The following is a 12,589-nucleotide window of genomic DNA, read 5'->3' on the forward strand; positions in this document are numbered from 1 at the left end:
CCTTGTAGAATGAGGTCTTATGTTCTGTGGAATTGGTTTTCCATGGTAGGAGTAACAGAATCTTATGCAATTTCCTATCCATTTGGAGATTGTCTGTTTGGAAATTGCTTTTCCTTCCCTTCCTGTTGCATAGGCTACAAAGAGCTGGTCAGTTTTTCTGTTACCTTTGGTTCTGTCCAGGTAGTAGCGTAACTGTCTATGTACATCCAAGGTATGCATTATTCTTTCACCTCTGTTTTGTGGATTGGGAAAGAAGGTAGGTAGGTGGATTGCCTGGTTTAAAGACACTCTGGATACCACCTTAGGCATAAATGTAGGATTAGTTCTCATGGACACCCTATCTTGATGGAAGATTAGGAAGGGTTGCACTGCCATTAAGGCCTGTAGTTCAAACCCTCCTTGCTGAAGTAATAGCCAGTAGGAAAGCAGTTTTCCATGACAGGTGTTGTAGATCTGCTGTTGCTGCTGGTTCAAACGGAGGGAGTGTCAACTTTTCTAGTACAAAATTCAAGTCCCATGCTGGTAATGGTGGTTTCCTAGGAGGTTTTACATTCTTGATCCCTCTGAGGAACTGCCTGAGTAGAGGATGTGAAAAGACAGGAGGATCAAAGCTGTATTCTGCTGAAATAGCTGATGCATGTATCTTGATGGAGGAATAGGACAGGCCTGTATGTAGAAGCTCTGCCAAGTACTCCAGAATGTTAGCAATATCTATGTTCGACACATCTTTTCCTCTTTCAGTACTCCAAATGACGAACCTTTTCCATTTTCCTGCATAGTTCCTTCTTGTTGAAGGTCTGCGGGCTTCAAGGATAATGTCTTTAACCCTTTGTGAAAGGTCTGGGTTAGTTACTGCTATGTGATGTTCCAGGCAGTCAGTTGCAAGGTTTTTAGGTTTGGATGTATGATGTTGTAGTTGTTCTGAGTTAACATCAGAGGCATCAGGGTATTGACCACATTTTCTCCCGAGACATGCTCCTCAGCAATGGGTACCAGTGTTGTCTTGGCCAGTTCGAGCTATCAGAATTATCCTTGGACGTTCCTCTTTGATTTTCAGTAGTACCTTGTGCATCAAGGGAAGAGGTGGAAATGCATATGCTGTCAGGCCTTTCCAGCTGAAGGATAGAGAGTCCACCTTCCATGCAAGTGGGTGGGATGTCCTTGTGCAGAATTTTTGAGCTGGTGATTTTGTGGGAAGCGAATAGATCTATTTGTGGCATTCCCCATTTCTTTGTGATGGCCTTGAAGATGTCCGGTGTAGCATCCATTCGTGAGCATCCGAGGTGGTTCTGCTTAAAATGTCTGCTAGGGTGTTCTCTTTTCCGTACAAATATTGCCTGTAACTGGATGTTGTAGCTGAGAGCCAGATTCCAAAGGTCCAAAGTCATTCTGCATAGGGGTAAGAATGAGTGCCTCCCTGTTTGTTGATGTACCACATGACTGTGGTGTTGTCTGTCCTCATCATCAAATGGCCTTCTTTGAGGAATGGTCTGAATTTTAGGATTGCCAGTTTTACTGCCAGCATTTCTTTTTGGTTTATGTGCAGGTGCAGCTGGTCCTGAGTCCACAGTCCTTGTACGCATTTGTCCAGCATGTGTGCCCCCCATCCTAGATCTGAGGCATCCGTTGTGATGGTTTGGTTTGCTCGAAAGTTGTGGAAGGGTAAGCCTGGGTTTGACTGGCATGCCCGAGCCCACCATAGGAACTCCTGTTTTAAGCATGGGATTAGTGGTATTTCTGTTTCTAAGCTGTGCCTGTGTTGAGACCATAAATTCTTTAGGTACCACTGTAACTTTCTCATATGCAGTCTGGCAAGTGGGACCAAGATTATGCATGATGCCATGAAGCCCAAGGCCTGCAGAACTTTTCTTGCTGTTAGTTTGTTCTGCTTTGTTAATGCCAAGAAGTAAAGAGGGAGCTCTTTTGTTTTTCTGCAGTTAGGAATGCCATCTGTTTTACTGTGTCCAATTCCGCCCAAGAAAGTTCTTGTCTGGGATGGTATCAGCCTTGACTTTTGTAAATTGACTGTGTATCCCAGGGCTTGTAGCAAGTAAATGACCCTTTGTAAATCTGTTGTCAGCTTGCTTTTGTTGTCCGCTTGTAACAGGCAGTCGTCCAGGTATGGATAAATTTGGATTCCCTGTACTCTGCAGTGAGCGATTACTGATGCCAGGCATTTTGTGAATACTCTGGGCTGAGTAGATAAGCCAAAGGGCAATGCTGAGAATTGATAATGCTCTGATCCTGCAAGAAATCTGAGGTATCTTCTGCAATTTGGTCGAATGGGGACGTGCAGGTATGCCTCCTTGAGATCTAGAGTTACCAGCCAACACCCCTTGCCCAGCATGGGAAGAAGTTGCTGTAGGGTCAGCATTTTGAATTTTGGGACAATGATGTATGTGTTTAAGATGGACAGGTCGAGAATAGGTCTCCAGTTTTTCTCTTTTCTTGGAACTAGGAAGAGTCTGGAGTAGAATCATTTGCCCTGTTCTGTTATTGGTACCCTTTCCACAGCTCTCATCTTTATTAATTCGGCTATCTGGTGCAGGGCTTCTATTTTTTGATTTGGGGGCAGGTTTGGCATTCCTCTTTTTACTGGTAAGTGTGGAAGTGGAACCGGTAGCCTTGGTCTATGGTTTGCAAAATCCACTTGTCTTTTGTAATATAGTGCCAATTTTTCGAGAATAAGGCTAACTTTCCGCCTAATGGTGCTGCTATTTGCTCCCTGGTAGGCGGAGTCAGAGCCAAGTCACTGTGATTGTCCTGTTGCAGTGGCAGTGGTTGTGTCTGTGCCCTGGTTATTGCCTTGCCACTGTCGTCCTCTGTAGGCACCTCCTCTGGATTGATTTCTGCCCCTAGAGCGTCTGTTCCTGCCCCTTTGTGATCTTGTGGAGTCAGGAAAGGACCAATTTTTGGCAGGCCAGTTCCTGCTAAACCTTGGGGGCTGAACCTGTAGGAAATCTTTAACTGTTTGTACAGATTTTGCCTTCTCTTCCATTTTCTTCATTACCTGCTGGGCAGGTTCCCCAAATAGACTGGCCTTATCCATAGGAGCATCCAATAGCTTAGCTTTAACATGATCCGGCAAGACCTGTTCTTTCAACCATGCATGCCTTCTTATCACTGTGCCAGTCATGGCTGATCTAAATGAAGCCTCCAGTGCATCATAGCCACATTTTAAAGAATGGTTACTAACCTGTTGGATGTTATTCACCATTTCTAATACATATTTCTTATCTAAAGATTCATCAGAGGACAGCTTTTTAATTAACTGATCAAGCATAAACTCTTGGTATTGGATCATGTGAAACTGACAGTTTAAAGCTCTAGCTGAGAGAGTAGCAGAGGTGTAGACTTTTTCCCCATCTCTAAGGACCTGGATTCCCTTTCAGAGGGAATAGGGTTTCTTGCTGTGGTCGAGGCTACTGCCTTTGGCCCCTGGGATATAGTTTCGGGGTCTGCAAGTGGGGCCTTGTATAGGTGGTGATGAGTGTCTGGCACCCTGTAAAATCTATCTGGTTTTGCAGGGGCTGGAGGTAAAGAATCAGGTGCAGTGCAGACATCATTAAATGCATCGTCCACAACAGATAGGACAGGAGGTATAGCTAAGGGCCTATGTTGTGGTAAGTGCAGAAAAGTCCTAAGCCTTTTTCTTGAATCTGAGAAATCTTGTCCCTGCCATTGGAATTGTTCTCTCATGGCATGTAAGGTTTCCCCAAAGGAGAATTCCTCTGGTGGAGAGGCAGCTGGAATGGATTCTTCAGCATCTGAATCTTCATAATTGGAAAAAGGAGCCTCTGGCTGGTCTGTAATGTCTGAGTCATCCGCAGAATCAGAGGACACAGGCTCGGGGGGCTCTGCTCTAGGTCTCTTTTCTGGGGGCTGAGAGGCCCTGTCTGGGTGAGATTGGGATCCCCTAATTAAGGATATTAAATCTTCTGCCAGAGTAAGCATTTGTGAACTAGAAGTAGGCCTGAGTGAGGGTGGTTTAACAGGCACTGATTTAGCTGATTTGGCTGCTTTAGCCCTGGCAAAGGCCTTAATAGACATGTCTGCAGGAGGCCTAGCAGCACCACGTGCTGGGGTAGAGATATCCAAAGGGATGGTGTCTGATAGATCAGTAGGAACCACAGTTGTAGGCAAAATTTCTGAGGCTGATTCAGGTAAGGTAGCAGGAGCCTCAGTAGTAGTCATGGATTCGGCTGAAGATTGACCAGTTTTCTCGGTTTCGGCCGAAACCGAGACACTCGTGGCTTGCTTAACCGTTTCGGCCGAAACTGCGGACCGCGAGTGTCGGTCTTTTTCTTTGCGTTTTTTAACAATTTGGGTAGTCGGAGGATCCGACGGCATAATGTACGCAAAATCTGAGCCGAAAAATTGTTCAGCAAACTCCGACCGACGCCTAAGCGTTCGTCGGTTGAAGGAAGCACAGGCCGAACAGGCTGCTACGTCGTGGTCTGGGCCTAAGCAAGGCAAACAGTAAGAGTGGAAATCTTTATGAGGTATTTGTTTCCCACAAGTTAAACAGTTATTGACTTTTTCTGACATCGGCTGAGGCAAGAAAGAGTCCCCAACGGGGTACTTAGCTTTTTAGAAGTCTTCGAAGTAGTAATCTCTGGATCTGACCGACCGGCACTTGCGAACAGCTTCTGCTTCGGGCGCCACGCGGCAAGAAAGACTGGGGAAAATGGCGTCGGCTGATGCCTTTATACCCGAAGACCAGCAGAGATGACGTCGGGTGAAGTGCAACATCAGCTGAAGCCAGACCCAGACTTTGGAATCCGGCCGACCGAAGGGCTGCCTGACGCCAGGACAACCCATTTGTTATGACTGCAGATGCATCCATGAAGGACATCTGTCTGAGCAGAGGATGCGAGAAGACAGGAGGATCCAAGCTGTATTCTGCTGAAATAGCTGAGGCATGTATCTTGATGGAAGAGTAGGACAGGCCTGTATGGAAGAGCTCTGCCAAGTACTCCAGGATGTTGGCTATGTTCACCAGTGTCACTTCTTGCCTCTTTGCAGTACTCCAAGTGAGATATCTTTTCCATTTTGCTGCATAATTCTTTCTTGTTGAAGGTCTTCGAGCCTCCAGGATTATGTCCTTAACCCTTTGGGATAAATTTGGGTTAATTGTTGTCATGTAATGTTCCAGGCAGTTAGCTGCAGAGTTTTCAGGTTTGGATGCAGGATGTTGAAGTTGTTCTGTTAACAGTAATGGGATCAGGGGCAGTGTCCATATTTGTTCCCGGGACATGCTCCTCAGCAATGGATACCAATGTTGTCTTGGCCAGTCTGGAGCTATCAGAATGATCCTCGGATGTTCCTCTTTGATCTTCAGAAGCACCTTGTGCATCAAAGGAAGTGGTGGGAATGCGTATGCTATCAGGTTTTTCCAACTGAAAGATAGGGAGTCCACCTTCCAAGCAAGTGGGTGGTACGTCCTTGTGCAGAATTTCTTTAGCTGGTGATTGAGTGGGGATGCAAACAAGTCTATTTGTGGTAATCCCCATTCTCTTGTGGTGGCTTTGAAGATGTCCGGATGCAGCATCCATTCGTGGGCATCTGTGGTAGTTCTGCTTAATATGTCTGCTAGAATGTTTTCCTTCCCTGGTACATAAATTGCTTGTAACTGAATGTTGTAGCTCAGAGCCACATCCCATAGGTCCAGTGCCAGCCGGCATAGAGGATATGAGTGTGTGCCTCCCTGTTTGTTGATGTACCACATAACTGTGGTGTTGTCTGTCCTTAGCTGACCTTCTTGGAGAAAAGGTTTGAAGGCCTGGATTGCCAATTTTACCGCCATCATTTCCTTTAGATTTATGTGCAGGTGCAGCTGGTCTTGAGTCCATAGGCCTTGAATGCACCTGTCCAGCATGTGTGCCCCCCAACCGAGGTCTGAGGCATCTGTCGTGATGGTTTGTTTTGGTTGGCTTTTGCAGAAGGGCAATCCTGAGTTTGATTGGCAGGCCTGAGCCCACCATAGGAACTCTTTCTTCAGACAGGGAATCATTGGAATTTTGGTTTCTAGGCTGTGCTTGTGTTGAGACCACAAATTCTTTAGGTACCATTGTAGCTTTCTCATATGCAGCCTGGCATGAGGGACCAGTATTATGCAGGATGCCATGAAGCCTAGAGCTTGCAGCACTTTTCTTGCAGTTAGATGGTTCTGCTTTGTTAATGCCAAGAAGTAGAGGAAGCTGCTCTTTTCTGCAGTTAGGGATGCCATTTGATTTGATGTGTCCAGTTCTGCACCCAGAAAGGTTATTCTTTGGGATGGAATCAGCCTTGACTTTTTATATTGACTGTATATCCCAGGGCTTGCAGCAGGTAAATGACTCTTTGTAGGTCTTCTGTTAGTTTTATTTTGTTGTCCGCTTGCATCAGGCAGTCGTCCAGGTAGGGATAGATTTGAATCTCCTGAAGTCTGCAATGAGCGATTACTGATGCCAGGCATTTCGTGAACACTCTGGGCACAGTAGATAAGCCAAAGGGCAATGCTGAGAATTGATAATGCTCTGATCCTGCAAGAAATCTGAGGTATCTTCTGCAAATTGATCTTATGGGGACGTGCAGGTATGCCTCCTTGAGATCTAGAGTTACCAGCCAAGACTCCTTGCCCAGCATGGGAAGAAGCTGCTGTAGGGTCAGCATTTTGAATTTTGGAACAATGAGGAATGTGTTTAAAGCGGACAGGTCTAGAATAGGCCTCCATTTGTTTTCTTTTCTTGGTACCAGGAAGAGTCTGGAGTAAAATCCCTTTCCTTGCTCCAAAGGTGGTACCTTTTCCACAGCTCTCATTCTTAGTAATTGAGACATTTGCTTTAGAGCTTCTGTCCTTTGAGTAGGTGGCAGGTTTGGCATTCCTCTTTTGCTTGGTAAGAGTATGGAAATGGAACCTGTAACCTTGGTCTATAGTTTGCAAAATCCATTTTTCTCTTGTAATGCAATGCCAGTTCTTTGAAAATAAGGTTAGCTTTCCGCCTAAGGGTGCTTCTAGTTGTTCCCTGGTAGGCGGTGCCACCGCCAAGTCACTGATTGAGTTGTTGTAGTGGTGGTGGTTGCATCCGTGCCTCGCTGGTTGTTACCTTGCCACTGGCGTCCCCTGTAGGCACCCCTGGTTTGGTTTCTGCCTCTCGAGCGCCTATTCCTGCCTCTGTGCCCTATAGAGGAGTCTGGAAAGGACCAATTCTTGGAGGGCCAGTTCCTGCTAAACCTTGGAGGTTGAACTTGTAAGAAATCTTTCACTGTACAGATTTTGCCTTCTCTTCCATCTTTTTTAGTACCTGTTGCGCAGGGGAACCAAATAAACTGACCTTGTCCATAGGTGCATCCAAAAGCTTTGATTTGACGTGGTCTGGTAATGCCTGTTCTTTCAGCCATGCATGCCTCCTGATAACTGTGCCAGTCATGGCTGATCTAAAGGAAGCCTCCAGTGCATCATAGCCACATTTTAAAGAATGGTTACTAACCTGCTGTATGTTATGTACCATTTCTTGAACATATTTCTTATCTAAAGATTCTTCAGAGGACAGCTTTTTAGTCAACTGGTCAAGCATAAACTCTTGGTATTGAATCATATGAAATTGGCAGTTCAAAGCTCTAGCTGACAAAGTAGCAGAGGTGTAAACTTTTTTACCCCATCTCTCTAAGGACCTGGATTCCCTTTCAGAGGGGAGGGGGTTTTTAGTGGAAGTAGCCGCTACAGCTTTAGGACCCTGGGAGATAGTCTCTGGATCTGCAAAAGGAGCCTTATATAAATAGTGATGAGTGTCTGGGACCCTGTAGAACCTATCGGGCTTAGCAGGAGCCGGAGGTAATGAATCAGGAGCAGTGCAAGCATCATTAAATGCATCATCAACAACAGAAAGTACTGGAGGTATAGCTAAAGGCCTATGCTGTGGCAAATGTAGAAAGGTCCTAAGCCTTTTTCTGGAGTCTGAGAAATCTTGGCCCTGCCACTGAAATTGTTCCCTCATAGCATGCAAGGTTTCCCCAAAGGAAAAATCCTCAGGAGGAGAGGCTGAAGGGATGGACTCCTCAGCATCAGTCTTCGTAAGGAGAATAAGCAGCCTCAGGAGGGTCTGTATGTTCTGAGTCATCAGAGGAATCATCTGTGGATACTGGCTCAGGGGGCTCTGCTCTAGGCCTTTTTTCTGGAGGAGGGAGAGAGGCCCTGTCTGGATGAGGCTGGGCTCCACGAATTAAAGAGATGAGATCCTCAGCCAAAGTAAGCATATGGGAGCTGGTGCTGGGCCTGAGAGAGGGGGGCTTGGCAGGCACCGTTTTTGATGCTTTGGCTGCTTTAGCCCTGGCAAAGGCCTTAATAGACATTGCTGCAGGAGGCCTAGCAGCTCCACGTGCAGGGGTAGAAGTATCCAGGGACGCAACAGAAGGTTGGATTTCAGAAGCCGTTTCTACCAGGTTAGAAGAGCCCTCGGTAGAAGGCATGATTTCGGCTGAAGAAAGAACCGCTTGCTCGGTTTCGGCCGAAACAGACACTAGCGGTTTGCATAACCACGGTTTCGGCCGAAACTCCGGACCGCGAGTGTCGGTCCTTTTCTTTGCGTTTTTTGGTACTTTGTGTAGTCGGAGGATCCTACGGCATAATATATGCAAAATCGGAGCCGAAAATCTGTTCAGCAAACTCCGACCGACGTCTAAGCGTCCGTCGGTTAAAAGAAGCACAGGCTAGACAAGCTGCTACGTCGTGGTCTGGGCCTAAACAATGTATGCAATAGGAGTGGAAATCTTTATGAGGTATTTGTTTCCCACAAGATAAACAAACAGTTATTCACTTTCTCTGACATCGGCTGAGGCAAGAAAGAGTCCCCAACGGGGTACTTAGCTTTTTAGAAGTCTTCGAAGTAATATTCGGTAGTAGTAATCTCTGGATCTGACCGACCGGCACTTGCGAACAGCTTCTGCTTCGGGCGCCACGCGGCAAGAAAGACTGAGGAAAATGGCGTCAGCTGATGCCTTTATACCCGAACTGCCGCAATGACGTCGGGTGAAGTGCGACACCAGCCGAAACCAGACCCAGACTTTGGAATCCGGCCGACCGAAGGGCTGCCTGACGACAGGACAACCCATTTGTGAAGACTGCAGATGCATCCTTGAAGGACATCCTCATAGGGAGGAAGAGAGTATTCCTGATCAGAAGAGGAATCGGATGAAATGGAAACCTGATCTGAAGATTCATATTCTGTCTCTTGCCTAGGCCTCTTATCAGGAGGGGGTTGGGAACCCCTGATCAAAGTAATTAGGTCTTCGGCCATTTTCAGCATCTGTTTTTTAGGCATGGAGGCCTGTCCATGAGGCTGTTGTACTTGTTTCTTTACCTTTAAAGGTGCTTTAGTCTTTGCCTTTGAAGCTGAAGTCGTTTTAACATACAATTGAGTAGGTCTGAAAACACCCTCAGAAGCCGATGCCTGCTCAGCAGCTCCGGACCCATCTGAGGGAATAGTTTCCGAAGGTCCAATACCTTGGGCTTCTTAGCAGCCTGCTCGACTCCACGTGGGTGTCGGTAGCAGGCTGCGAATCTAAAGTAGCTGTAGTCAGGGGCTGCGAAGGCGCCTCACTGAGAACCGGCGACTGGCTTAGAAGAAGCCTTGTCTGTTTTGGACCTTGGATGCCTGTCCTTTTCTTTGCATTTCTTGTGAATTCCAGTAGTCAGATGGCTATCCAACATTGTATAGTTAAATCTTCTGCCAAAATAGTGAAATACAAAATCGTACAGACACTTAATAGTGCATTGGTTAAATCTAGCACAAAACCAACAATTAGCAACGTCATGGTTAGGGCCTAGGCAAGGAATACAGTACGAATGAAAGTCCTTATGAGGCATTTGCTTAATATAATTAATTTTTTCTGACATCGGTCTGGAGCAAGAAAAAAAAAGTTTCCAAAGGGGTACTTAGCTTTTAGTGAATACTTCGGATCTGAAATTCGAACACGAAAATCTCAGGAAATCGGTAGACCGGCACTTGAACTGCTTTTGCTTCGGGCACCGCGTGGCAAGAAAGACTAAAGAAAATGGCATCTGCTGCATCTTTTATACCCCTGGCGCACTGACGTCAGGGAAGAGGCGACAGTAGACGACGTCGGACCTAGACTTTGGAATTCAGGCTGACAGAGTAGCCTGCCAGCAGGATAACCCAATTGTAATGACTGCAACAATGAAACACTAAGAACATCAGTTTTGAGTAAAATCCTTGTCCTTTTTCCTGTTCTGGTACTGTCTGAATGGCCCCCATATCCATTAGGGATGTAGCCTGCTTGTGCCTCTGCCCATTGATTTTTTGGCAGATCTGGCCAACCATTCGCCATTGGCAGATTGTGGAAATGGAATCTGTATTCCTGTGATACGATGTTTAGTACCCACTTGTCCTGAGTTATTAACTGCCTATTTTGAGCAAAAAGTGCTAATTTTCCCCCTATGGGTGCTGCCAAAAGGTAAGTGCTTGGTGTAGGCGGAGGGAAGTCACTGGGATTGCTTTCTGTAGAGGTTTGCGCTTTTTCCCCTCCAGATTTGGAGGTGGAAGCGCTCCACTGCTTTGACCTGTATGAATCTTGCACCTGGTATCTGGAACCCTTAGGGTGTCTGGATTTGCCCCATGAGCTCTGACACAGGAAAGGACCATTTTTTTTTGTAGGCCAGTATCTACTGAATCTAGGTGGCTGCACTTGTAAGAAGTCTTTAAGTTTGCATAGACTTGGCTTTGTCTTCCATTTTCTTTAGAACCACTTCTGCCTTAATTCCAAACAGAGAATCATGCTGTAAAGGTGCATCTAGCAATTTAGCTTCAACATTATCAGGCAAATTTTGTTCCTTTAACCAGGCATGCCTCCTAATCACAGATCCAGTAACTGCGGCCCTGCAAGAGGCCTATAAGGAATCAAAACCACATTGTAAAGTATGCTTTCCAACTTGTTCAGCGGCATGCAATAATTCCTGCAATTCCTTATTTTCTGCACATTCTGAAATAATCATTTTCTGTTTCAGCAATCCCATAACATGCTGTTGGTAATCATATGAAATGGACAGTTTAAGGCCCCGATTGCAAAGGTTGCAGCTGTATAACCTTTTTTCCCCATCTGTCTAGTGCCCTTGAAACTAGGGTGTAGGATTTTTTGCTGTTGAAGCCTTAACTCCCTTTGGACCCCGTGAAATAGTTTCAGGATCAGCAGCAGGGTTTCTAAATAAAAATTTATGCCTGTCTGGTACCTTGTAATATCGGTCAGGCTTACTGGAAGCCGGTGGTAAGGAGTCCGGGGTCAAGCTCGACTCCGAAAACACATCCACAATGTCTAAAACAGTGGGGATAGCTAAAGGCTTGTGCTGAGGGAGAAGGAAATCTGAGCCTCTTGAGTCCGAGAAATCTTGACTCTCCCAGTGAAAATGCTCCCTCAAAGTATGCAAGGTTTCTCCAAATGAATAATCCTCAGGGGATGCAGATGAAAGACTCCTCAGCATCAGAATCCTCATAGGGAGGTATAGACATTTCCTGATCAGAAGAAATAGAAACCTGATCTAAAGATTCATAATCAGTGTCTTGCCTAGGCCTCTTATCTGGAGGGGGATGGGTACCCCTGATCAAGGTAATAAGGTCTTCAGCCATTTTGATCATGTTTTTTAGGCATAGAGGCCTGTGCACGTGGCTCATGCATCAATTTTTTAGTTTTAGAAGTTGCTTTGGTCTTTAGTTTTGCAGCTGTCAGTCTGATATACAAATGTTGAGGTCTGAATACACCCTCAGAAGCTGATGCTTGCTCAGCAGCTCCGGACTCAGAGGGTGATACATCCATTGGTCCAATACCATGAGTATCTTGCGGCATGCCGGACTCCACATGGATCTCGGTAGAGGCCTGCGACTCGAAAATAGCTAGTATCAGGGGCTGCGAAAGTGCCTCACTGAGTACCGGCGACTGGCTTAGCTTAGTCTGTTCTGGATCTCTACTGCCTTTCTCTGTCCTTTTCTTTGCGTTGTTTATGTAGTCCGGTAGTCCGATTGCTATCAGACGACATTTCTGGGTAGTTGAATCTGCTTCCAAAATACGTTGATGCAAAAATATACCGATGCTTAATAGTGCGTTGGTTAAATCTAGCACAAAACCGACAGACAAGGCACGTTGTCATCAGGGCCTAGGCAAGGAATACAGTATAAATTGGAAGCCCTTATGAGGTATTTGCTTCCCACAAGTAATACAATTATTAACTTTTTCTAACATCGGTAAAAAGCAAGAAAAAAAAGTTTCCCCAATGGGGTACTTAGCTTTAGTGAAGACTTTGGTTCTGAAACTCAAACTCGAGTTTTTCAGTAGTCGGCCGACCGGCACTTGCAAAAATGCTTCTGCTTAAAGCACCGCACGGCAAGAAAGACTAAGGAAAATGGCGTCAGCTGCATGTTTTATAACCCTGACGACCTGAAGTCATGGAAGAGAAGACAGCAACCGATGCAGGACCCAAGACATTGGAATTCAGGCCGACTGAGGGCAGCCTGCCAGCAGATTACCCAAATGTAATGACTGCAACAGTGAAACACGAACATCTTGAATTTGCACAGCAGCTCAGGTACTATTTCCATAA

Source organism: Protopterus annectens, chromosome 12.part0 (assembly GCF_019279795.1).
Source record: "Protopterus annectens isolate FY-2018-M chromosome 12.part0, PAN1.0, whole genome shotgun sequence".
NCBI lineage: Eukaryota > Metazoa > Chordata > Ceratodontiformes > Protopteridae > Protopterus > Protopterus annectens.